This window comes from Ochotona princeps, chromosome 10 (assembly GCF_030435755.1).
Source record: "Ochotona princeps isolate mOchPri1 chromosome 10, mOchPri1.hap1, whole genome shotgun sequence".
NCBI classification, from domain to species: Eukaryota; Metazoa; Chordata; class Mammalia; order Lagomorpha; family Ochotonidae; genus Ochotona; species Ochotona princeps.
The window spans coordinates 29,925,395-29,952,010 of NC_080841.1; the positions used below are offsets into that span (position 1 = coordinate 29,925,395).

General features: G+C 37.3%; 1 protein-coding gene across 8 annotated transcripts in view; it reads left to right on the top strand.

Annotated features, from left to right (window-relative positions):
• DISP1 (dispatched RND transporter family member 1) overlaps positions 1-26,616 on the top strand; it is a 174,924-nt gene that overhangs the window by 83,423 nt on the left and 64,885 nt on the right. Inside the window, exon 1 of one of the 8 annotated variants that reach the window (XM_058669212.1) lies at positions 21,070-21,108. The exons of 6 other annotated variants lie outside the window; for them this stretch is intronic. The gene's annotated coding sequence lies outside the window, so the exon portion shown is untranslated. Of the gene's footprint in view, positions 1-21,069; positions 21,109-26,616 lie in introns of those variants that run through there. One more of the 8 variants, XM_058669207.1, reaches the window with a different exon arrangement.

Genomic DNA, 26,616 nt, shown 5'->3' on the forward strand with positions numbered 1-26,616 from the left:
CTCTGCCATTGTGAGATTTTTAATCTGTTTTATTTTCTCTGAATTAAAAAGTAATCTCCAAGTTTGAAGTCCGGATTATTTGTTACGGAGAAAATATATTTGTGTGACTTTCCTAAGCTTCTGCTCTTAAGGGATCATACACCCTTGGGTCTGTAACATCGTTGGTCATTACTAAGTTGTTGTTCTGTCCTAGAGATGATATTTATAGACCAGCATATTTGCAGGGTTTTCAATTTTAGTGTTTATGATGTTCAAAAACAGTTAAATGTTCGTTTCTAAAACCTTTCCTCTTATATAATACTCTAGATAAGCTTTAGAAAGATAGTTTATGTCTGGTTTATTTAGACTTGTGTTTTGACAGATAAAATGATTTCTGGCAACTTTATCACAAGAATATTTTTTACTGTTTTTTACTTTGTAATTGGAGAAAAATGTACTCATTCCACAAGAGTGTTTGCCGGTAAATACAAATTAGGTAATTTAGAGATTGACTACTTTTGGGTGAGGATTCTATTATTAATATATCTGAAACAAAAAAAATTAAGTAGCTAGCATAAATGAAAACAAAAACAAAGATGAATATGGCATAATAATCATTCTGTTGGGTTAGCATTTTATTTTACATTTACTTAAGTAGTTTATGAAATAGTTCTTTTCTTATGTATTAGTTCTAGGTCAGACTAGTCTGAAACACATATTGGTAATACTCAGAATGGAAACTGTACACCTGTGGTAGAAGAATATGTCATAGTAAATATGTTTATACAGCTGTGTGGTGATGTTAGTTATTACAGAGTACATTTACAGACTCATGTAATGAGCCTCATTTTCAAACAACCATTAACTTTGGCTTAGAAATTGCTAATTAAAGAAGAACCTCATTTTTCAAATGCCATCTACAAACAATACATAGCAATAGCATCACTGTTGCTTTCTTCTTAACCAAATACATAAATTTGGACCTAATTTTATATTGGTTAATTTCTGAGGAAATTCAGACTTCTTTTAAGACTACTTCTTATTTATAATTTATGCCTTCATTGCATGTAATGCCTACTCTTTTAGTACCAAGCTCAGTTTCCATTAAACTTTATTGCACTTAAATGAACTCTTCTGTCATAGTTTAATGAAATTATTAAGTTGACTTAATTGGATCTGTCTGAAAGCTTCCTTTATCATTAATACAGTTCATTTATTCCATTCGGCTATTAGTTTTGGATAACTTACATGATTTCATTCAAATTGTACTAGCTATGAATAAATAGAAATTAACTAAGCGTGAGTAAAAGCAAATGTTCACAGGGCTTGGAGGATTTAAGCAAATTTTGATTCAAAAGATAAGCAAAATGTTACTATTAGCTATGTATTGTTCTAGTTTTACCTGTAAAAATGTTTTGAGAAGTTGAAAGGGCAGTGAGTGGTTTAATCTATCTGTTTACCTTTTGAGCACCTGGGCATAGTGAGCATACCGTGTACTCTGTTAAACTCTAGAAATGCCTGGACAGAGGCCAGGGTCTGCCCTCAGATCTTAGTTTTCTTCTGCCTGGAGAGAATATCAAGCATCAAATTGTAGTTAACAATCATTACTTGTTTTCAAAGCCTACTATGGGAGAGGAACATACTTCAAATATCTTTTCAGTGTATAGATACTTGTTAGTGGCATCTTTATTGTCCTTTAGAGTTCTCTAATGTAAGCAGACCAAGGAAGAAAATGTGGTGTATTTACTATGTATTTATGTCCACTTATGGTAAAAGCTAACTAACATGATTTGGGTGTTAGTGTTTTTGCTTGTTTAAATGAGAGTCAGAGGTTGTTTGGAGGGAGAACTAAATTGGGATTGTGCCAGAGAATTGTCAAAGGATTTGCTGAATTGCTGAAGAGATGAGCTCAGACTACTTGAGGATGCTTATCAAAGTGGCTAACATATTAAATTTCATAGTTTGAATATGAGAACCCTGGGTTATCATATGAATGTCTGCTTTGAAAATTAACCTGGTTATAGGATGTAGTAAAAGGCAGAAGAAGTTGTAGGTCTGTAACGACCGGGTCATTGCCACCTGGGAGCATGTTAGAAATGAGAATATTGAGGCTGCGCCCCAGAGCTGAATCAGCACCTCTGGGTGAGCAGTGGGAGTGGGGAGGAGTGAGATCCAGCAACCTGTGTTTTCAGTGTGCTCTTCAAGGGAGTCTGATGCCAGCACACTCAGATTTGAGAACCACCACATTGGAGGAGGAAAATCAAGCACACAAGTGAAATCAGCAGTTCTGTACCAGAGATGAGCGCTAAGATCATGTCTAACCAAAGACTGAATGGTTTAAGGATTTGAGGATTCTGTACAGTTAGGGATGTATAGCATTCCAAAAACCAGATGAGATGTTTGTAGGTTGTTGGAGTAGCTCAGCCTTTCAGCTTTGTCAGTGAAAGGACTCACTTTTTGGTTTACCCAGAAATAAATGGAAACTTACTGGGAAAGTACAGTATCAATTTCTTCTGTTGCAGTAGGAGAAAAACTAGGACAGTACACATTCATGTACAGTTTTTATTCTTGGAAATAAACTGTAATTCAAGGAGGCTATGTGAAGGACAGATAATTAAAAACATTTAACAAAATCAATAACTTAGTGAATTTGCTTTCTTAATGCTGTTAATATTTGAGTGTAAAAGAAGTGAGACATTTTCCAGAATCAAACACTGCTTACTCCTGATTGCTAAAATCACTCTGATGAATTTTTATTCTTGGACCTCTTTGGTTTTTTTCAGGATTCCTGGAAATTATTACTCTTCACAATGGCATGTTGATGATATATTGTACTTTGCAAATTTATTATATCTTGATGTGGTGTTAGATATACCTTGTAGTATGCATCTCTCACAGCCTCTTGGGATGGATTACTTCTGAGGAAATGTGGTTTACATGGGTCAAAATCATTCATTTTGAGTTGATACATTTTAATTTCAGCCAAACTTTATTTAAAGAACCAAGCATGCACTGTATTTAGAGAATGTAAGAAATGAGAAAGAGATGAGTCAACACTGTGTTCAGGTTTCATATCAGCTCACTCATTTTGTAAAAATTATATGTGTTTCAAGTTCATTGTCGGGTACCCAGGAAATTATTTCAATCCTGAGGCTGAGAAACTGTGATTATTTTTAATCAAAGAAGACCTATATAACATTTTGGTTTACAAAAGTTTGTTTGCAAGTTTTTTGGTTAAAGAAGTATCAGTTCTCTCATTACTGAGGATGCCATTGACTTATTTTCATTGCACTTACCAAATCAAAGTCATTTCGAAAAACTACTCTGTATTAGGCATCATGCTGAATGCTCAGGTACCTACAAGAAATGTGGGACAGTTCTGATTAGGATGGTTCCATGAGCCATGGAGTTCTTGCTTTTTTGTTTTGTTGTTGTTGTTGTTACTTTAAAAATTCTTGTGCTTTTTGGAAGGCAGAGTTCACCTCCCAAGTGTCCTTAGTGGCTGGAACTGTGCAGTTTGAAACAGGGAGCCTGGAACTATACACAGGTCTGCCATGGGTGCAGCTGCCCAAGTACCTGTGTCATTTTCTTTCCCAGATACTAGCAGGGAGCTGTATCAAAAATGGAGCAGCTGGGATTTGAACCAACGCTCATGTGGGATGCAGGCAGTAGCTTTTGCCTACTGCACCACAAAACTGGCCCTGTGAAGGTCTTGTTTTAACACATTCATCCACATGGCAATGAAAAATGTGAGAGAACTAAGATGACATAACTCAAAATCAAAACATCTTAGGGACCTGGGAAGTAATAAGAAACAGAATGGACTGGTGAGCCTGCTCAGCTGCTTCACAGGAGGTCACTAGTGGATCAGGCTCCTTACTGGAAGGACATGAGAACGCTTCTGCCAGCTTGATTTCTGTCATTGTTCATGGACGTTAAAATGTTAGCTGCTAGCTCTGCATGGGGATCATAGTTATTAGAAGCTGTGAACTCTGTAACATCTCTGGGGCCATTGTAAATTTTAAAAAAATGAAAGCAAAATTCAGAAATTTTCAAATACAAAATGAATGTTTACCCTTAATATGACATCACCCCCATTCCAGCCGTAATATTAACAAAAATTGACTCAGCAGGAAGTTATCCCAGAGGGAAGGTTTGGTGAAGTTAGAGGACAATGTGTTAAATATGTGAGAGAGATCGGGTAGTCATTTCTTGTCTTTAGGAACGTATGAACCTGGTGTATTGAACTATAACATTAATTTAACCATAACAATAAAAACTTTCATTTCAGGCATAATCCTTCCTTCCTTCCTTCCTTTGGACAAATGTTATCTTCTCAAGTTATGTTTTCCCTTTTCTTGAGAATAGTTTAGATCATTTGGAAGGCTCCATCTCCTTGTGTTATATTGACTTCTGTTAAAACTTGTTTTTTGCCTCTTAATTGATCCATATACTGAATAAAGGCTGAATAGATATTAGTGTGAAGTAAGTGGTATTAGAATCAGTGAGAATCTTCTACCATGCAAATCTTGTTGCTGTTTCCAATTTGAGTGTCTAGGAGACAAGGGTTATCTTTGCACCAGAGTCTGTGAGAATTTGGGACTTACTTTAAGCAATGGGGGAAAAAAGTTGAAACTTTGAAAAGAACCAGTTCTCAGGCGAGCTTAACCATATCTTTGCAATTAATCTGTAAGTCTGTGTTGTGTTGCAGTTTCTCCATGTATTTTTTTTCTATAGTGAAATATTTTAGAAACTAGATTAATACTGTGAGTTGGGATATAGCAAAGAGCGTCTATTGAACTTACCTGTTTTTAGGGTTGTATTTGGTTTTTTCAGTTTCCTGTTTTTCCCACCCAAAGCAAGGCACTTTGCTTCATTCCATCCCCATTGTTTGATGAGTATGTAATACATTTATCACCTTGATAACTATGTATGGCTGTTTTCCATTTCCCATACTCCCTTATCATTTACCTTCTTTACTTCTGTTATTCATTATTCTCCTCTATTCCCGTTTGCCTCCATCCCCATCTATGCTGAACTCTTTCTTAATTATGTGAGGTTGACTCAAGAATTAATCAAGGGGTGCTTTTTTAGCTTAATTTATTTTCGGAACTTGTTAGCAGAAAAATAAAAGCCAATCGTGCTATATTCTTAAGCTTCAGTAAACTTTTGTTGAACTTACTTGGCTATTTGAGGTTTCACTAAAGAATGTGAACTAGAAAAATAGCAGAGTGATAGGAGCAAGCTTTCATGTCTGAGAATTGACGTGTGATGCAGTGGAAGCCAAAAGGAAGCATAATTGCCATATGCAGTGATGGGATCTTGGGATATGAGATAATTTGCCCCTGGCTTGCAAAATTAGATGATTATAGCAGGAATGCTGAACTAAAACCAAACCAAAAGACCTGTACTTAGAAACAAATATAGAAACAAATAAATAAAAACTTGCATATTAAAATTTTAGAATGAGGTAAGGAATAGTAACAGGAACTTAGCAAATTTCTAAGATCTAGTTTTATTTATTCTTATTATTAATTGCTTGAAAGGCGAAGAGAAACAGAGATTTCCCATCTGCTGAGTCACTCCCAAGATGTCTGTAACAGCGAGTACTGAGCTAGGCCAAAACCAGAAACTGGGGTCTCAGTCTGGGTCTCCCACACATATAGTACTTGAACCATCACCAGTTGCTTCCCAGGGTGTGCATTAACAGAAACTGGAGTGGAACTAGGCTTAAACTCAGGTACTAAAATATATGGGATGATACCATAGCCCAATTGTAGGCTTAACCACTATGCTAAACAGTTGTCCTAGCAAGATTATTTTGAGGTGAGAAATATGCCCACTATTTTGCCTCATTGTTACTTTGTAGTCCCTTAATTTCTCTTCCAAAATTTTCTTTAAAAATAGTAAGATATGAAATATAAGATTAAGACTGAATTATTTTGTTGAACATTAAACATCTAAGCAAGTAATGAATTTTTATTTTCCTGTAGATTTTTTATAAATCAAAATATGTCAGTATTAAGTGGAACTATTACTATTATGTCCAAATTGTTTAAAATAGAAACTTCCAGGCCCAGCACAGTAGTCTTAGCGGCTGAAGTCTTCACCTTGAATGTGCCAGGATCCCATAAGGGTGCCGGTTCTAATCCCAGCAGCTCTACTTCCAATCCAGCTCCCTGCTTGTGTCCTGGGAAAGCAATCCAGGATGGTCCAAAGCCTTGGGACCCTGCACCCACGTGGGAGACCAGGAAGAAGCTCCTGGCTCCTGGTTTCGGATCGGTGCAGCACCAGCCGTTGCATTCACTTGGGAAGTGAATCATTGGATGGAAGATCTTCCTCTCTGTCTCTCCTTTTCTCTCTGTATATCTGATTTTGCAATTAAAAAATTAGAAACTTCCAAGTTGATTTGTAAGATTCTAAAATGGACTTCCAAGGAGCGGAATAGGATGAGGACATGTTAAAATGGATGGAGAAGAGTTAGCTGAGGAGAAGCATAGAGTCCGCGATCCTGGGGAATAGAAGTGGGGAGGCTGATGACAGAGGGACTCATGGACATGGGAAATCAGTGAAACAGTGGAGCAGTGCTGCAGTGAACAGATAACACAAGAGCAATAGGAGCTCCACTGGTGGTCAGGTGGGAAAGGGAGATGGCCAGAATATCAAACCGTAGAATTGCAGGTCCCACTATTATGTATTTTTTACTTTGATCATTAGCAGAAGCGTAATGATAGAACCTTTTGAACAGGTTTGGAAACAGGGTAAATTTCATGGCGCAGACTCCCATCAGTGCCACATTGGATGCCATTTAAAAATTTATGACAAAGCCCCTTTAGAGTGGGAGAGACAACAGCAAATCGCATATATGCTAAGCCAGATGAGGACTCCCAACTCAACACATTGCACTGGTCCCACTGGAAAAATAATACTGACCTGCTATTGCATGGGTTCCATCCATAATAGGTCCAGGTTGCCCCAAGACCTAACCACCATCAGGTATCAACCAGAAGAGAAAAGATTCAGAAAAAAAAAAACCATGCAATGTGTGCCATTGACAGCTCTGTGACCTAGTTTAAAGTCAGAGTTGGTGTCTCCCTTATCCTGGGTACTGCTGGAACCAAGAGCAGGAGAAAGGCCGAGCAGACAATGGTGTGTCCACAACAAAGGGTCACATGGGCTGGAGACTGGTGACCCAGGAGCCATGGCTGTGGAGGCCGTGGCAGAGTGTAGCATGGGAGCCCATGACTGAACCTTGCTGGAGGGAGTTGTGTAAATGATGAAAGCAGAGCACCAGGCACTGAATGGGATCAGTAAAGTTGATCTGTAGATCTGAGGTTAAAAATCAGTACAAGACCCAGCTGCCTGGCCTAGTGGCTAAAGTCTTCACCTTGAACGTGCCAGGATCCCATATGGGCGCCAGTTCTAATCCCGGCAGCCCCACTTCCCATCCAGCTCCCTGCTTGTGGCCTGGGAAAGCGGTCGAGGACGGCCCAATGCATTGGGACCCTGCACCCGCGTGGGAGACCCAGAAGAGGTTCCTGGTTCCTGGCTTTGGATCGGCGCAGCACCGGCCGTTGTGGCTCACTTGGGGAGTGAATCATCGGACAAAAGATCTTCCTGTCTCTCCTCCTCTCTGTGTATCTGACTTTGTAATAAAATAAATAAATCTTTTAAAAACAAATCAGCACAAGAGAATGTGCTCCTCTGAGTTTCAATGGCCAAGGGCAAAAGGAGGAGCAATGGTATGATGAATGAGGCTACCGAGGCCTGCTTTACACAGAGCAAAAGACTGTTCCAATCTCAGTGTCAATTGATGAAGGCATCAAGGAACCACTGGATAAACAACTTAATAAGTCATTTTAAAGCTCCTTAAAAACAACAAGAAGCGCATTTAGGAGTTCAAGGAATTGAAGGAACACATTATATAGGAAATAACAACTTTGAAAAAAATCAAACTGAACTATTAGAAATAAATAACAATACAGCACATTAAAAATTCAATGGAAAGCCTCATAAGTGAGGCAGAAGAAAGAATGTCAAAACTGGAGGACTTCACATGTGAAAATGCTGAGGAAAATCAATATAGTGAAATGGGATAAGGATATGTTAAACAGAGAATCATTAGCCAGGGTGAAGCAGGGAGGGCACATTCCAGGAATTAGGAGAGGACAAGCTGACAACAGGAGGGCACCTGGAGACTGATGGACGTGGGGAAGCAGTGAAGACAACAGTGTGGTGTTGCAGTGACCAGGTACCCCAGCGGCAGACAGCAAGCAGTGATCAGAGCTCCACCAGCAGCCATGTGGGAAGGGGAGGTCACTGGGAACTCAGGAGGTAAACCTGGGTATAGAGCTGCCTGTCCTGTTGATTTGTTTGGTTCTACCAGGAGCAGAGACAGAGCAGCAGATCCCAAACAGGTGGTGCAGGAACAGGGTGCATTTCACAGCTCAGACTCCCAACACAACCACATCAGGTGCCGTTTTGTGTAGTGAGGTAAGATTGTGGGACTAGATTTCTGGTTCAGTGCATTACATTGATCCCCAGGGAAAATAGTACTCATGTGGCATCCTGCAGGTTCCACCCAAAATAGGTCTGGGTAGCTCCCAGACCTCACAGCCAACGGATCCAGAATTATACCAGTGCCACTTCAGATTCTGTTTTTTACAGTATGTCAAAGACTGTGGGACCAGAAAGACAACAGTGAGCTGCATATGTCCTAATCTGGGAGTGAACACACTTCCAGCTCAGTGTGCATTGCACTGGTCCCTTAGGGAAAATAGTACTGACTTTGGCATCCTCTGGGTCCCACACAAAATAGGTCTGGGTGGCCCTCAGACCTAATGGCCATCAGATTCTGGCAAGATGAACACCACCAAAAACCACCCAAAAAAATGGATTTTTTTTTCAAATATGTTCTAAACTAACAAAAGATGACAGATATAACAATAATATCAGATGTTGTCTTTCATAGCTTACACGCATTCTTCTGATGCCAGTTGACCTGAAGGCAATCACTAAAATCTCCAGATTGCTTATGTCTCCTCTCTTTTATTTGAAATTAGTCTTGAACAAAAGGAACGGGATTTAGTTTTTTAGAGAGACTTTCTAAAAAAATTTTAAAAACCTCTTCTAGGGAGATTCTTATGTTCAGTTGGATTTTTTAAATATAATGTCAGAAATAAAATGCATATTACTATATTTAAATTTAGTTGCTTCCCATAATATAATACACCAAGGGATATTCATTTTATGCTTTGATATTGAGATCAGAAACTTTCTTTTCTCTGACCTGATGAAATAAGTTATTATTAATTTGGGTTGCAAGATTTTTCTAGAACATTTAAAGAGCTTTTAAATTCTGAAAGAAGACAACATAGATATTGGAACCTTACCTCCTGTTTTATTCCTCATTTCTTTCTTGTTTCTACTCTCTTGAAAAGGAATATCTGTTGTTGTTGTAGAATTAGGCGTGTGAATACTATTAATCGTGACTATGTGATCAACTTCCTCCCCCAAAGAGATGTGGTAAAAGAAGATGTGTCAGAAGATGTGTCAAAGATGTGAAGAGGATCTGGTGTTGCAGCAAGGCCAACATTTGCAATGTGACATTCTGTATCAGATCACCAGTTTGGGCCCTGGATGCTCTGCTTCCAATCTAGCTCCCTGTTAATGGGCCTGAGAAGGCAGTGGACGATCTGGGCTCTTGTTACCCACAGGGAAGACACTGATGGAGTTCCTGATTTTTGGTTTGATCTGGGAGGCCTGACCAGCCCTGGCCATAGTGGCCAGTTGAGGGTGAACTAACGGATGGAAGATTGTCTCTCTCTGTTTTTAATAATGACATTTTAATAAGTAGATCTCTTAAAAAGATGTGAATTGTTTAAGATCCTGGTAACAGTTGAGCTTGTTTCTGGAATCTGAAGTTGTACTGGGTATTGTTTTTCAATGTCTGTTGTCAGTGTATCAGTATCAGAATAACCATTATTGTTAAATATAATCAGAGATTGAAGAAAAACATTTGCTTCTAATAGTTATGCTTTTTTGATCTAAGTAAATGGTACATTTTAACTTTATGCAAAATTAGGGACTATTTTAGAGATTTGTGATGATTCAGTTTGTTTCTGCAGAGGGGAATGAAGCGCTGTCTTTGATGCTGGGTTGGACCTCTTGCAAAGCCTGCAGGGTGTGGATATGTATTATCAATACATTGCACTTGGCAGAGGAATGAATGAATACTACATTGCCTAATATCCCACAGGAATAGGAAGTGGGGAGTGGATAATATTCCTTTACTCTGATTAAGGGTTATGTTGACTATGCAATGCATAAGGGATGTGACTTCTATGATACATTCTTAGGAATTCTTGGTCACTGACCTAAATATCTAGGAAGGAAGGCAAGTACTATTGGGTGAGTAAACAGAGCAGATGAGTTCATTCAAGAACAAAACAAAATTGACTAGTTTTTATTCTTAGGTTCAACTTTTTTTTTAAATCTGTCATTCTGTTGGAGTATAAAACACTGAATGACAGATATTTGCAAAAATCTAAATCCTTAATTTTACTACTAGCCATGAGATAAACCTCTTTTCTGTGGGTAAAGATCATCTTAGTGGTATCCTGTCACTAACATAACTCAGAACTTTGATACAATAACCTGCTCACCAAATAGAGCACTTTCTTACTATCATTTATTATGATTGTTGGTGGTACTTTTCAATCCAAATATCACCTCATATCATTTCAATCATTATTTCAGTCCAAATACCCATCTCCTTTGGTGTTAACAAATTCAATGCCTGAGTCAATAGTTACACAGATGTCATGGTTATTTTTATTATATGGTTAGGTGGTGAGTTTGTTATGAAGGTATGAAATATTTAAGCTCATTTTTAAATGTTTCCACAATATTTTGGCAAAAGTTTTACCATCCTAGATTATCTGATTTCCTGGAATAAGTTAAATAAATCTGTGGATATATTTCTTCTCCAACAATATTAGGAGTCAGGATTCTTCAAGCGATGGGTGTAAATGTTTTTTAAGCCCCAATTACAGAATTCTGTGTCTTTGGGGAAATGACATGATGCAAGTAGAAAGCATTGTAGCAAAAATATATTGGCCTGGTGTACACAAGGAGATAGTCACCTGTGGCGTCCAGACTTCCTGGCACTGTAACAGGAACATTTAATAATGCATATCTGGGACAACCCAGAAAAATCTATACTTGGGAATGGTAATAGTCAGTTAAGGACTTATCTAAGTTTTTTTTTTTAATTACGTTGCATTATGTGACAGTTTCATAGGCTCTGGGATTCCCCCAACCACTCCCCGTGCCCTCCCACGATGGATTCCTCCACCATGTTGCAGTATTACAGTTCAACTTAAGTCAAGATTCTTTCATTGCAAGCATATACCAAGCATAGAGTTCAGCATCTTATTGTCCAGATAAATTCAACAGTTTCTTGGGGAGACCATCTCTGGTCTGAAGGTAGAGCTGGCAGAATATCATCCCGATCAATTGAAAGCCCCAACACAACATCAACAACAATTTACAACATTTTGGAATTAATGACATGATATTGAGTAACCAATATGTTAAAAAAAATCCAAGCTCTTAATCACATCCTGTGACTACTTCATTGACATTTCAATTTTAGTTTATACGCAGAACCGGCTGCTATACACCTTAAAATGGCTATAGGGTACTATTCAGCTGTCTCATGTCTATTTCTATTTTCATTTTAATATTTAGCAGTTTATAGTGTTGAAGCATAATTTTGCTGAACTTGGCGGATTTTAGGATAGTCTAAACTGGCTTATAAATCTAACAAGGCATATGTCAACAGTTGAGATGCAGAATAGTTTTAGGAGAGGTGTGCAGAGAAATCTTCAATACCCTAGTGAGGAGTAATTTATCTTTGTGTTCTACCTAGTAAGGTATATGTGGATCCACGCTGACCATTTCCTGTCTGGTTCTAGGCTTTCCTTGTTGATCTCTGTCTATCTATTCTGATTTTTTTTGTTTGTTTGCTTGCTTTGGGGTGGGCGGCTCCGGAGCGACCCTGATGGTCATTGCAAGAGAGGGTGGGAATCTAAAGTTGGAACTAAGTAAGGACCAGAGAAAGCTCCTCTCCCGAGTCCCGAAGGAAGTTTACTGTTCTGTTTCTGTGGACCACTCAAGGCTCCTAGCTGTTGTTCCGATGACCTTGGACCCTGTGAGGAAGGATTTGGCCTTCTTGAATCCCATGTGGTAGATCCAAATGGGGGTGGGTGACCTCAGAGTTCTCGGTCTCTGAAGGCACTCCAATTCCCCGTGTTCTTCCTGACAGTTGGGATGTAGTCCTGGTGCCCATACTGATAGTCCTTGGTGAGGATCTGGGAGTCTTCAGGGTTGGGATACAAGCCTCCTCCTGTCCACATGCTCCACTCTGGGGTCCCCCCCTGCTCTGTGCATATGACCTCCTGTTAAGAGGTTGTCAGGATTGCTCGATTCCCCCATATGTCTTTGTAGTTTTACTGTTGTCTAATACTGATTCGAGTTTGTTGTCTATGAGTTACCTGTTATGTACCCAATAGGTTATACTTCATGTGTTCCTCACACCTAATGAGATGAAAGTTTCTCTGCTCTCCCACCCCCTAAGTTTTAAATGTCTAAGTTTTAAACATTTAAATTTGCAATGAATGTACCAAAGATTCCTTTTTTTCTTTTTAAGATTCATTTACTTATTTATTGAAAAGCAGGGATAGAGAAGAGGGAAGGTACACACACACACACACACACACACACACACACACACACCTTTTCCCGTGTGCTGGTTCACTCCCCAAATACTGTGATGGCCAGGGATGCACCAGGTTGAAACTAGAAACCAGGAACTTCATCTTGTTCTCCCACATGATTGCAGGGACCCAAGTGCTTGGACTGTCTTCCACTGCTTCCCCAGGTTCATTAGCAGTTGGATTAGAAGTGGAGCAGCCAGGACGTCAACCTGTGCCTATATGGGATGGCACATCACAGGCAGTATAGCTTGACCTGATCCTGGAGCACATCAATTATTCTGCTGGGTTTTTGTTTTAGAAATGTTATTTGCTGAGCTTTGTGAAATGTGGCCTTAAATATGTGAAGATTCCCTTTTAGCTTCTTTCAGCTAAGCCTATATTTTAACCTAACAGTATTGCTATGTTGGAATATTTTAAAGTGATTTTAAGAGTCCTAACAGTCCTTTTTTAAAATCTTTAATTCTGACTTAAGTAAATATCTTTACTGCTTTTCCATTTGTTATTACCTGATTTCCTATCTTTTTACAGCAATCTCACAGAATTTTATTTCACATAAAAGAATTTATGAAGGCAGACATGCTACGACGTTTGTAATTCTGAACTGTTTGAACTTTTGAATAACTGATACATGTGTTTTCAACATATAAAACAACTCCCTCTACATTTGTGAAATACCTAACCTTTATGTCATCTGTCTTACAGTTTTGGTATTTTAAGCTTCTTTCCTTGCCAAAAATAATATTATTACAATTTTGCAAATAGTATAAATAAATAAAATGGGCTTCAAATTTTCATTTACTTTTCCCCATACAACTTCACTTTACACATGAGATATGATGTGTCATAGTGTTACTTAAATGTGTTACTTAAGCCTTTGGCAATGACATGTTTGTATTCAGGTCACACATTTCTTTTGCTGGAGAGTAACTTTTAGAAAATTAAGCTGTACATGCATTTATTTCATGCTGTAAGAAAAGTGCATGTAACTTTCTCCATAAATATCAGTCTGACATACAGAAAATTTGCTAGTCATAATTCCTCTTAATATGTGCATACCACATTCATTTAGATTCACTCAGAGTTTGATAACAACTGAAAGCATTGGAAGAAGGTTCTAATTAAGTTAGAGTCAAGACATAGTTGTCTGAAGAATAGATCTCCTGCTGTTGGCTTCTATTATATAAGGAAAGGATCACATTTTGAAATCCTGTATTGCAAACCAGAAATATTTTGGTAACTCTCCAGAGCTCATGGATTCGTTATGTGTTGTTTAAATGCTTGAGCTTTACAAGATTATATTCTTAGATTATCTATAGGCTAGTTACTTTGTGAGGGCTGAAATGATCCAGCTTGCATTTGATATAAAACTATCAAACTTCCTGGCAACTTTGGTTCACAGAAAAATTCCTTAAAAAAAAAATAAAAACACATCAAACCTGAGCCTTCCCTCTTCTAAAACATGTAACTGTGCTTTATGTTGGAGAACGGCACTTGTTACAGACAAAATGTTCACTTGGATTGCAGTATAAAATCTATAATAAATTGACTTGCTTGAATTAGTTTTCACATCTAAAAAGCTTTTTAATAGTTTTCTTTTTGCTAAAGAAGGCTGGACATTTTTACTTTTATTTATTTATTTGTGTTGCATGGACTGTTATCTCTTTTTAGAAAAATGAAAGACTACCTTTCCTCTGCAATCTACTAATCTCTGTACTTTAAAATATGTGCCCTAGGGAGGCCATTTGCCCTGGTGGTTAGGCCACCCATTGGCTTCATCCCCTATTAGATTGCACGAGTTCAAGACCCAGCTCCACTCTGTTCCACTTTCTTGGTAAGCAAGCAGGGATGGCACAGATGATTGAGTCTCTCACCCACATGGGAGAATCAGACTGAATTCTTGGTCTCTTGCTTTACACAGGCCCATCCCCAACTGCTACAAGCATCTGGGAAATAAACCAGAAGGTGGAAAATCTATAGGCTTCACAGATTTAGTTGTTTTTTGATACTTTACCATAGAAATTGTATTGTTTGCAATAAGATTAGCTGGCATTTAAGCAGAAAGTATAGACACTGCTATATATAATGTCTTACTAAAGGGAAAACATTTTTTATTTATTTGTTTTCCTTGTTTAAAAATACTTCTGTCCATGCTAAGGAGAGTCCTACTTTAGAAACTAAGTGAAACTTTAAAAGCTGTTTAAAAATAAGGTTGCATATTAACTTTTGGGATGATCTCCAGGGTTTGAAAAAAGGGATAAAAAGCCGATTATGTTACAGTAACAGTTTTAATATTTTTAGAAGCAGAGAATGATGCAACGTATTGCAGTCATACATAAAATATATTGAATTGTTTCTTTTGTTTCTTGTTCACAGCCATGGTAGAAGTGAACCCTGGGCCTATATAAATTGGAATACACATAGGATTTTGAATACTTAACTTTATTTTTCAGATTTCCTTACAGTATTACATTTATTCTAATATATATAATATATATAATAGCAATACATTGTAAACTGTCAGTTATTAAGTAAACATCTGTCAAATATAATTATTTTATCCAGTAACTGGTATAATATACTTTTGATCTCTTTATAAGAAGTATAAAGGAGAAAGTAATAACACCAGTGCCTCTAAATATAGACTGAGAGGATGAAAGAGACATACAGATTATCAATATGAAAAAAAAATCTGACACATGCTAAGGGCTGTGAAAGAGCTCTCAGAGTCAGCAATGTAGAGTAGGGTGAGAGATTTTTGGCTTAGAGTATCAGGGGAGGCTTCATGAAGATGTATTAATTTGCCATTTACAGTAAAGGATCGATGGGAGTGTGGTAGTTAAAAATATGTATAAAGGTCACTCCTGGCTGAAGGAATAGCACACACACCAAGAATGTGTGTGTCAGCTTGTTTGGAGTCAGTAAATTGGCAAGGGCTCTAAGTGGGAAGGGAAAGGCCCAGATAATGGAAAGTCTTGCATGCCAGCTGAAATGTTGAAACTTTATTCAGTGGGCATGGGGGAGCCGTTAGTGTCTGCTGGACTGGGAGCAGCTTTGTTCAATCTGTCTCTTAAGATGGTGATTCTAGAAGCAGGATCTAGTATTTAACTAGTAAATACTGAGGCATGAAGGATAAGTTATAGAAAAAGTTTGAGGTAGAGATGGTAGTGTTTGAAGGACTCATGGTCCACAAGTTTCCTTCTTTTCCACAAAGGGTAACTTTGGGATGATCTGGTGAGAGGGTTATGGTAAGGAGTGTGGGAAAGACTTTGAACAGTCTTGTGGAGAACTAGGAGAGAAAGGCCTAACACCAGTCCTGAGCCTTAGGTCTCCACTTCCTTATGTGATCACTCCTTGATAACTTTACCAAACTTGGGGGAAAAGAAAAAGGAAAAAGAGCAGGAAAAGCAGGTTTAGGGGAGATCTTCAGCAGATTACCATGCTGGCAGAGGAAATCAATGCCAAGTAAGTGACATTAGGAAAGGATATGGACAAAGATCGTAGAGCTGAAGTTTAGGATATGGGTGAAGAGCAGATTCCTTAGGTGTGGGCTGTGGTTGACAGGTATAGGCGTGAAATTGTCATTTGTCAGAATTATAAAGTTTGGAGGTAGAATTTCAACACAAAATGAATAAGAAAAAAAGCTGTAAGACTAGAAATTGTTGGCACATGAGAGGAATATACAAGGCTGATGCAAGTAGTGCCAAATTCATGGAATTTCAGCATCTTGTGACTACATTGGTTTTGCTCCAGTTCTCTTTGCTGCAGACGCAGTAGATCAATGTGGAATTTAGTTGTTTAAAAAATAATTCAAGGTGGAGGAATCCACCATGGGGGGAGGGTTTAGGGAGGGGTGGGGGGAAATCCCTGTACCTATAAAACTGTGTCACATAATGCAATGTAATAAAAAAAATCAGTTTTCAGTAGTAAAACTGGGACTTATTTGATCTATTTGCAGCTATTGATATGAAAACTGAGTTCAGAGCCTATGAGATCATCTTGTTTGGGTTTTGTAGATAGGAGACTGTAAACTCTGGATTTAAGTGTCCAGCTCAAGGTTAGCTAGTCAGTGAGTGGTGCCACATCTTCAACAATACAGTGTTCTGGCCCCAAGTCTACACTCTTGCCATCAGTATGTCCTGCAGAAACGCTAAGGTACATTAGGGAATATTATCTGCAAAACTTTCCTATTGTACATTTTTCTGAACTTGTGCTTCCACATTCTTTATGTATTAAGCATACTGAGAAAAAAAATTTGCTGAAGCATTGTTCTGCTGTCTCCTTTAGACTATAGCTTACTCCTTCATAGCTGTCTTATTTAACATGAAGAGAAAAAGATAAATAGATAAAACTTGGATCTGTTAATAAATACAAGAAAGTGTGGAATTATGCTTTTACTAGATGGGAAGGAATTTGTTCATCACAAGCTGTTTTTTTCACTTTTTAGAGGGTGATGAATGTTGTGCCTCTCTTGCCAGCCCCTATTTCCTCCCTCCCTCATGCTCTTCTGTTTTCCTAATATTCAGTAGTGATACCTAGATCATAGGATCTAAGGGGAAAAAAGACATTATTTAAAGAGAATTAATAGTGACATTCTCAGTTAAAATAATAAATTGAGTTTTATAAATATCTTTCCCACTGCAAACAGATTAAAATGAAATATTGAGATACATACTGAAGTTATTGCAAATAATTATGATTATCATTTATAAAATGATAATGTATTCCATATGACAGTACCAAAAGTATACTTTTGGTTGCCTATTTTCACATGAACCTCCCAACATTTTCAATAAATTGACTAGATGTAGAAATCAGTAACTTTGTTACAAATATATATAAAATGTTTAAGTTTATCAGTTGGAGAGTTCAGGTCTTCAGTTTCTGTGATGGATAATTTAACGGATTTCTTGAAGCAGTTTATAAAATTAACAACTTTAGAACCTTTGTTTACATTTTTTTTGCAAGGCCAAACACACTGAAATGGGATTAACTGTTTTAATAACTTAAACCAAAGAACTATCCAAACAATCAAAAATGTTAATATACACTCTTCTCTAATTCTTTAATTCATCTTTGTCTTGCGATTCTTAGGTGTTACAGCATTTGACATACATATGAGGCAAAATAGTACACCCTGGGACCTCAGAAGCTTACTCCTTCATGTATTTAATCAAGTATTTCTCCTTTTCAATTCCTCTCTCCATGTCTTTTTCCTTACTCAGATTGTCTGGTTTGGGTAGATGGAGGAGACACAGAGATGAAAGCTACAGTTCTTGCCCTTTAGAAGCTCAAACGTTGTTTCTGCTGCTGTGGTTCTGGAAGCATCTCCCAGACCAGTAGTGTCAACATCCCCTGAGACCCATTGAAAAAGCTGCTTCTTGAGCCTTTCACATTCAGTGTGAGGAGGTGGGGAGCAGGGGTGGGGGCAGAGGATGCAGTAATCTGCATGATCACAAGTTTTCCAGGGAGTTCTGAAGAATTCAGGTTGAGAACCTCTGGTCTGATGTCTAGAATTTTATGCCTTCGCTTGTCATTTTTTTTATGGAGATATGATTCACATCCTGAAGAAGTCATCATTTTAAAGTATATCATGCATTGTTTTTGGTGTGTTGTACAACCATCACCACTATGTAAGTCTAGAACATTTTCATCATCCAAAGACAAACTCTAACTGCTAGCAATCATTCCCTATCTCTTGTCCTTCGTCCCCAACCCCTGGCAATCACTAATCTACTTTTTTGTGTCTATGGATTTGCCTCTTATGAGTATTTCATACAAGTAGAATCATACAATAAATGATCTTTTATTTCTAACTTTCACTTAGCAGGATTCATCTGGGTCACAGAATAATACTTAATTATTTTTTATGGCCGAATAATATTCCACCATACAGATATACCACATTTTATTGATCCATTCATCTTTTGATGGCTGTTGAGGTTGTTTGCAATTGTGGGTTATTATGCATAAGCTACGGTGAACATTTGTCTGCAGGGCTTTTATGAGCATGTTTTCTTTCTATTGATTACACAGTTAGTTCTCATTATTTATGGTATTTAGGTTCATAAAGTCACATTTGACACTGAATTAGCAAATACTGATTTATTGCTCCTGGAAGAAATAGAGAGATCAGGTTCCTGGGAGCCAGGCTCTAGTCACAGCATTTGCTTCAATGGATCAATACATAATCTTATTTTCTGTATGCTTGTTTAATTACTGCTTATCTAACACATATTGTTGATATGTGTTCAGTACCTTGAATACAGAACTCATGTCTGAACCAAGCATGTCTAATATATATATATGTATAGAAAGACACATGATATATATATATATATAAAGACACATGATAGCCTTTTTGCACTTAAAAACATCACTTCATCACTAATGGACTGTTTTAAAAAGTGATGTCATCAACAGCATATAAGGAGTGTGTCAGACCTGACACTGGGTAGATTGTGAAAGGCCCATTTGTTTATAGCATGACAGCCAAACACAAGGGTGTCATCTTATTTGACCTTAACTGGAACATGTGCGTTAGTGGACTCAAATTTTTCACCCTATGAACATGAACATGTCTTGAATGACTCTGAAAAAACCACAGGGGTTATTTTGGGATTAAAATAAATTATGGGAAGTAAGGATATTTGCAAATACGGAATCCGAAAATAATGAGGATCAACTGTACCTAGCAGTGGAATTGCTGAGATATATGGTAATTCTGTGTTTAATTTTCCAGAAACTGCCAAATTGTTTTTCACAGTGACTACAACATGTAACATTTCACCAGCAGTATATAGGAGCTCCAGCTTCTCCCTATCCGTGTTAGCACTCGTTCGTTTTCTTTTTCATAGCCATCCCTAAGCATGTGAAATGCTTTTTATTTGCTTATTTGCATTTTGTAAACCACTAATAATACTGAATGTCTTTTCATGGGATGCAAGAGTATTGGTTATTTGTGTATTTGAAGAATTTTCTATTTAAAATCTTTACCTTTTTAAATTGGGTTATTTGTTATTGTTTAGTTGTACAAGGGTCTTTTTCTTTGTTTCTTTTTCTTCCTCCCTTCCTCCCTCCATCCCTCCCTCTTTATTTCTCTCCCTCTTTCTTTTCTCTTTTTTCCCTTCTTTTTCTTTCTTTCTCTGTCTCTCTGTTTTTCCTTCTCTTTTTTCTCTTTTCTCTTTCTTTTCTTTCTTTCTCTATTTCCTTTTCTCTTTCTTTCTTTCATCTGAATCTTAGAATCTCAAATATATGATTTGTAACTATTTTTGTTCCATTCACTGAGTTCTTCACTTTCTTGAAAATGTCCTTTAATCTAGAAGTTTTGTATTTTATTGAAATACATTTTTTAGGCATTCTCTCCCCCTTGTATTCGAAAGTGTCTTCATATTAATTGTATGAGCTATTTATGAATACATTCTTTTGAAAGAACTGTTTGCTTTATTATTATTATCTGAATCCTGAAGAATTATTTTCATGGTCTCAGTACATTATCACTTATTTGAGAATTTAAACTGTTTGCAGGTGTTTACGTTTTTGTGTTGTGGTTATGGTTTAAGTTCTGGCATCATCAGGATCATATGCTTATTAAAAGCAGTTTCAAGTTCATTTAACAAACTGCAGTTTTGGTTTAGAAAGTTTGAAGACAAACACTGAACTACTTTGGCTAATTCTTCCTTCTGGAGGAGAGAAGACTCCTATACTAGTCATTTTCTGCCTACAAGCAGGACCCCTGAGTCATTTCTGAAAGAAGGAAGGAATCCCCAGAACTTGGAAATAAACACAGATTGGTGTTTATTTGTTTTAGTTTAAATGTAGTAGCCCAATGTGTCAGTAAACTGAATCTGTAACACTTAAAAATAAGGCTAAGCAAGCAAATAATATCAGCTAACATGGCTTTAATCTACTAAGTAACTTTAAATCCGAAAGATCAAAGGAAGTTATAACTAGAAACAGCCCTTTGTGCAATTTCCTTGTAGAAGCAGGAAGAGGCTAGAAATTACATGTCACCTTCATATCCTGGCTTGCTGACCTGGTGCTCAGATCAAGACCCTCTGTATGCCAGCTGTTACCATTATTAAGCCCTTACCCTGAGGGGTTAAGCTGGGGGAAAACTCTCCTGCCCTATAGGAGCGCAAACACTGCAAGTCCCAGCCCCTCACATGCCTCATTCAGCCAGATCTGCTCGTGCTTGTCATTCAGCCTGTCCCGAGGCTCTGTGGAGCTGCGCCTGCCAGCCCCTCGCTTTCTGTTGTGCTGTGTTCTTGCAGCCTGCTACGGCTGTTGCCACCGGCGTCTGTAGTCCTCTGTAAGCCAGAAAGCCAGAGAAGTTTCCTCTTTGAACCTAAAGGTAATACATTCACTCTTGCTTCTATCCGTGGGAACTTGTTATTTGGGGCTAATTTACTTAAGGACTGTACTTTGTTTCTGGAGTTGTATTTAAAATTCTAATTCACCAGGGTTTTATTTTGTTGTAGTTGTTTCCTTCGAAGTGGCATTTTAATACATTTTAAAGTCTTGTGACTTTTTTTTTTCAAGTTATAGCCTGGGACTCTAAGGTAAGGTCAACCATTTCTTCAGTTTACCAAAATGGGCTTTTTAAAATGAAGTTCAAAAGAAACATAAAGCATCAAGTAGTTTATATTGTCTCCTATGTTGAAATTTTTGTTTAATTACCAGAAACTTTTGGAAAACACGTCCTTCTATTGTTACCAGCTGAAAGAAAAATACATGTAGAATCATAGGAGCCACTTTAATCATCTTTGTGAGTTAAACATTTTAAGAAAATAATAAATTATTAGCACCCTCCAAACTACAATGATAGAAATTTGGTAAAGATACCCACTTGAGAACTAAGCTTCAAAAGCAAGTTTAATTCTTATCAAAGTTTCTTTCTGATGCAAAGCTTGGTGTATACCTTTAAGTAGTACTTGAGCTGATGAAGTGTTCCATGCATTGTATGCATTTATTTGTAACAATGACTACATTGTGATTGGATTTCCTACTTAAAGTACAAGTCAGAATGTATTTATTGACTTTTTTTATGAAATCAGAGTGATAGTTTATATGTATAGAAAACTTCAGACTAGTTTAACCTTTAAAAGAGTTTTATGTCTGAATATAAATTCTAAAGTTTTAAAAAATTAAGTGGTAAATTTAGTGAACACAGATATTTCATGGTATCATTGACAATAAATGTCTTTCTTTAGTGATATTTCAAGAAATAGAGAACAATTTGATAATTCTTTCTTGTATGTAACAAACTAGTTTTCCTGTTGAAAGAAAAAGAGTGAAATGCATCTTTACCACAAGAAGTAAACTTGTGATGTTTAGGATTAATAAAGTGCTGATTCCCTCTAATGGCAAGGAGATCAGCAAACTGCATAAAATCAGCTATAAACTAATGAGTGTTCATTGGTAGGTAGAGTTTACTATTTCTCAAGGTTTTATTATCTGCTGACACATTTCTACTTTTTAAAGTAGTCTTTTTGCATTATGTATGTATTCATTAGTCTTCTATCTCCAATAGCCTACAAAGAAAACAATTTAGAAAATACTTAATAACCTTGCATCCATGTGGAAACTGATATAGAACTGACCCATTTGACACTGAAATCTAATCCAGTGTCTTTGTAGTTTATATAAACCAATGGACTATTACAGCTCTTGGGAAATCTGTGTTTTCAGTGTTTGCTGGTCACCAGTTCTTTACCTTCTGTTAATTGCTTTGAGTGCTGTTACTGGATTTGAGCATTCTCACTCTATGAGAACTCACTGTGGGTGATGGACAGTGTTGCCATACGGACTATATGAACATTTCCCATTTTACAAAACTTGGAATTACTGATCTCATCCTAACACAGGATATAAAACTCAGTTGTTTAGGATCAAGGCAAATGAGCTACCTAGCCTTTTGGAGGGAAGAAAGAACACTAAAATAAATTAGAGAAGTTGGATTTGGAGAAGGAGGTTGTTATTTGTTTTCCCCATCTTGATTTCTACTTTCTGATAATTTCACTCTTAAACAGGCACCTCTCTTACAGGCATACGTACTTGGAATTCAAGAAAACTATTTACAAGGAACACAGTAGGTGCTTATTATACCCATGAACTGCTAAGTAAGGATATTTACCTACTTTACAGGAAACCACGATTTAATTAACCTTTGAGAGCAAACAAGAATCTCACATCAACTGCGAAAGTAATTTCAACTCATTTGATGTATGCAGGAAAGCATGTAGCAGAATTCATCAGCCCTTGCAGTGATAATTCAAGCAAGAAATAGAAAAAGATTTGTGAAAGTTGCTTTCAGGCTCTTAATAAGAGTTATTGATTCAATTCAAATAAGGAAAAATTCTTTATTAAGTTGTTTCTGTAAGCTTAGAGCAAATTTGAACCCTTGAAAGAAAAGGATGTCTTTAATTGTGTTTTGTGCAAATGCTATCTTGGGTGATGTTTCCTAGGTTGCTCAGTGGACTAAAGGATACCCTGGCAAGATTGCTTTGCTCGGCAGGGAGGAACTCATTTGGGGAGCTGCTGTAGGAAATTTGATTTGCTGCTTCTCAGACTTCCCAAAAACAGCAGGGAGTGGGGCCCAGTATTAGATACTTAACATTTGTGGGAAAAGTTTAGATACTTCTAAGTGTAGTATTAAAACACAACACACTGCTTTCTAAATCAAACAACTTTTAAGTGCCTGCTGGTGATTGATCATAGTTTTTGGCTTTATGAAAGGCATTTAAAAAATTCTCTCACATTCTTTAGCCTCACCATATGTGGGAGTAGAATTTTCTTCCTTTGATTTACCTCAGGAATGGTTTTATCCCTTGAACTGCCAAGTTTTGAGGTTTTGAGATGTGTCAAGTATTAAACATTCATGGGATCTTTAGACAAGCTTGTGTCTGTTTAAAAAATTATTTCAGCTCGGTAATATGACCTTGTTTCTACCAGGGAAGAACTGGAGTGATACTTATACATTGCTTAGCTTTAAAGCTGTCCAATTTGTGATTTCAGTTGAGGCAAAATAGCTTCAGATCCATTCTCAAGGCGTTAAAGACAGATGTCCCATCTTAAGAATCCTGGTTTTTGTCAAAGCATCTTGTGATTCTTACTTGGTTGGGAGGTGACGCTAGAGAACAGCAAGTCTGGATCTGGGGGTTGTTGGATCCTAAAATTAAAAAGTTCAAGATGGGCCCGGCGGTGTGGCCTAGCGGCTAAAGTCCTCGCCTTGAAAGCCCCGGGATCCCATATGGGCGCCGGTTCTAATCCCGGCAGCTCCACTTCCCATCCAGCTCCCTGCTTGTGGCCTGGGAAAGCAGTCGAGGATGGCCCAATGCATTGGGACCCTGCACCTGCGTGGGAGACCCGGAAGAGGTTCCAGGTTCCCGGCTTCGGATCGGCGCGCATCGGCCCGTTGCGGCTCACTTGGGGAGTGAATCATCGGACAGAAGATCTTCCTCTCTGTCTCTCCTCTGTGTATATCTGGCTGTAATAAAATGAATAAATCTTTAAAAAAAAAAAAAGTTCAAGATGTTTAAAATGCAAAAAAAAAAAAAAAATTCATTCTCCTTGTGCTGGAACTTGAGGGACCATCCTCTTGTACCATAGGAGCTCACACTTCATTTTACACCAGAGATTGGGGATACACTTTTTCTTGAGGGATTAAATAAGTGTTAGTCAAATTAACTCTTTCAAAAACTTTCTGCCAAAGATGCATAAGTAATAGATTGACACCTTGCTTCAAATTCCCACAACATTGTTGCACATGAAACATGCTGTCTCTTTTGAGCTCAGGCCTTTCCAAGACTTTTCCTCTCAGTATCGTTTTCCCTGCCCTTCCAATGTAAGAACTTCTTCTTTGTTGTAAACATAAAAAAAAAAACCAAAAATCTAAGTGATGACAGTAAATATTAAGCACATTTAATATGGTATTCTATGTTCAACTTCTAAAAATATACAGCAGTATATTGCAACCCAAACAATATTTTTCTGAGTTTTGAGTGGCAGCTCTTTTCTCTTATAAATTGATGAGAACTCATTGTAAACAGAAGTCACTTGTTCTCAGTGCTGGCCGAACACCAGAATCACCTGGAGAGCTTAAAAAAAAGTGTTATTGCCTACTCTGTATTACAATATGAATTAAATCAGAACCTTTGGAGCCTGTAGAACACTGGGTCTGGCATTTTTTATTTTGTTTTTGCTTTTTAATTACTATTGTGATTCTAATATTCCAGAGCTGAGATCTTTGTAATAGACTTGTAATTTTGTGAACATTTGTTGTACTTATTGTGTTTTCTGCAAGACTTGTAGCATGGTCTAGACAAGTGCCTTGGTTCACTCTTGGGTTAAACTCTTTCTGGGAGTACTTTGTGGAATGTCTTTATATGATCATGATTTGGCATTTCTGAGGGCAGAGTGCTTCTATAACATTTTGTATATTCTTGATCATACTAATTAGCAAAATTCATCAGAGTTAAGATTCAAAAGAACTCAGTACAGTTTAATGAAATTTCACCTCATCTGAAATAAGAACATGAATATAGGAGAACTCTTTCTCTTGCATTGATGCTTTTCAATACAGCATTTCTAATACATGTGGGGAGAAGTGTTGACTGATACAGAAAGATAACTTTTGTGGATGAATTTGGGAAAGATATCTCTGAAAACTATTGATTACAGGTTTTCTTTGAAATGTGTGTTTAGAAAAATGTTGTGGACATCATTTATCCCAAATTTTAAATGATAAACTACACTCATTTCTTTACCTAGTGTAGAACTATTACCAAGAGATTGATGTTTTTCCAGTGCTGGAATTGCTGTCATTCACTCCTAAACATATAATTCTCTGGTTTAATAACCTAATTTTTTTTTTTTTAAAAAAAGGCCCACCTTTGTGATGCAGTAGGTAGTGGGTATAACTGCCACCTGCAGCATTGTCATCCCATATTGATGCTGCTTGGAGTTCCAGCTGCTTCGCTTCCAATCCAACTCCCTGCTAATGGCCTGGGAAAACAGTGGGAAATGGGCTAATTCTGTGGCTCCCCCATGTGGGAGACCACGGTGAAGTTCCTGACTTTAGTCTGGCCCAACCCTGGCCATTGAAATCATTTGGGGAGTAAACCAGAGGATGGAAGATCTCTCTCCCTGCCTCTGCTGCTCTCTCTGTAATTTTGTCTTTCTGTAATAAACAAATCTTTAAAAAATATGAAGTTTTCAGGTTGTCTTTATTGATGTTTTTATTAATATATATCATATATAAGGATAATATTAAAAGATAATATAAATGTATTAGGTTTTTTGTCTTAAAAGATGTTTATAAATTGAAACTGCCTATTTGATACTATAAATTTAATAATGAAATAGTAAATTCTTCACTTAGATTTTCTAGAACTCTGTTTTTCATACTGCAATGTAAAGCATTTCGAATGGGTTTTTATGAAATGTCCGAGTGTGTGGTATAGATTTATAGTGGTATAGATTTTCTAATGTGTAATATTTGAGGAAATGCCCTTTAGCTTATTGCCTGTAAAATTTACGGAGAATAGTAGTAATGTTACTTTATTTATGTTTAAAGATTTATTTATTCATTTATTTATTGCAAGTGAAGGTTAGAGGAAAACACAGAGAAAAAGAGGAGGAGAAAAAGAAATCTTCCATCTGCTGATTCACTCTGAGAAGACTGCAGTAAACAGGCAGAAACCAGTATTGGGAGCCTTAAAGACACAGATTTTGCCCTCAGGTTACAATTACATTGTTTTGTTACAGTCTATGTGACCACAGAGTTTAATCTACTGCCTTGCTTTTTCAAGTTTGCATAATATGATACGTGGCTGGATAGCACTACTCCTTAATTTACTGA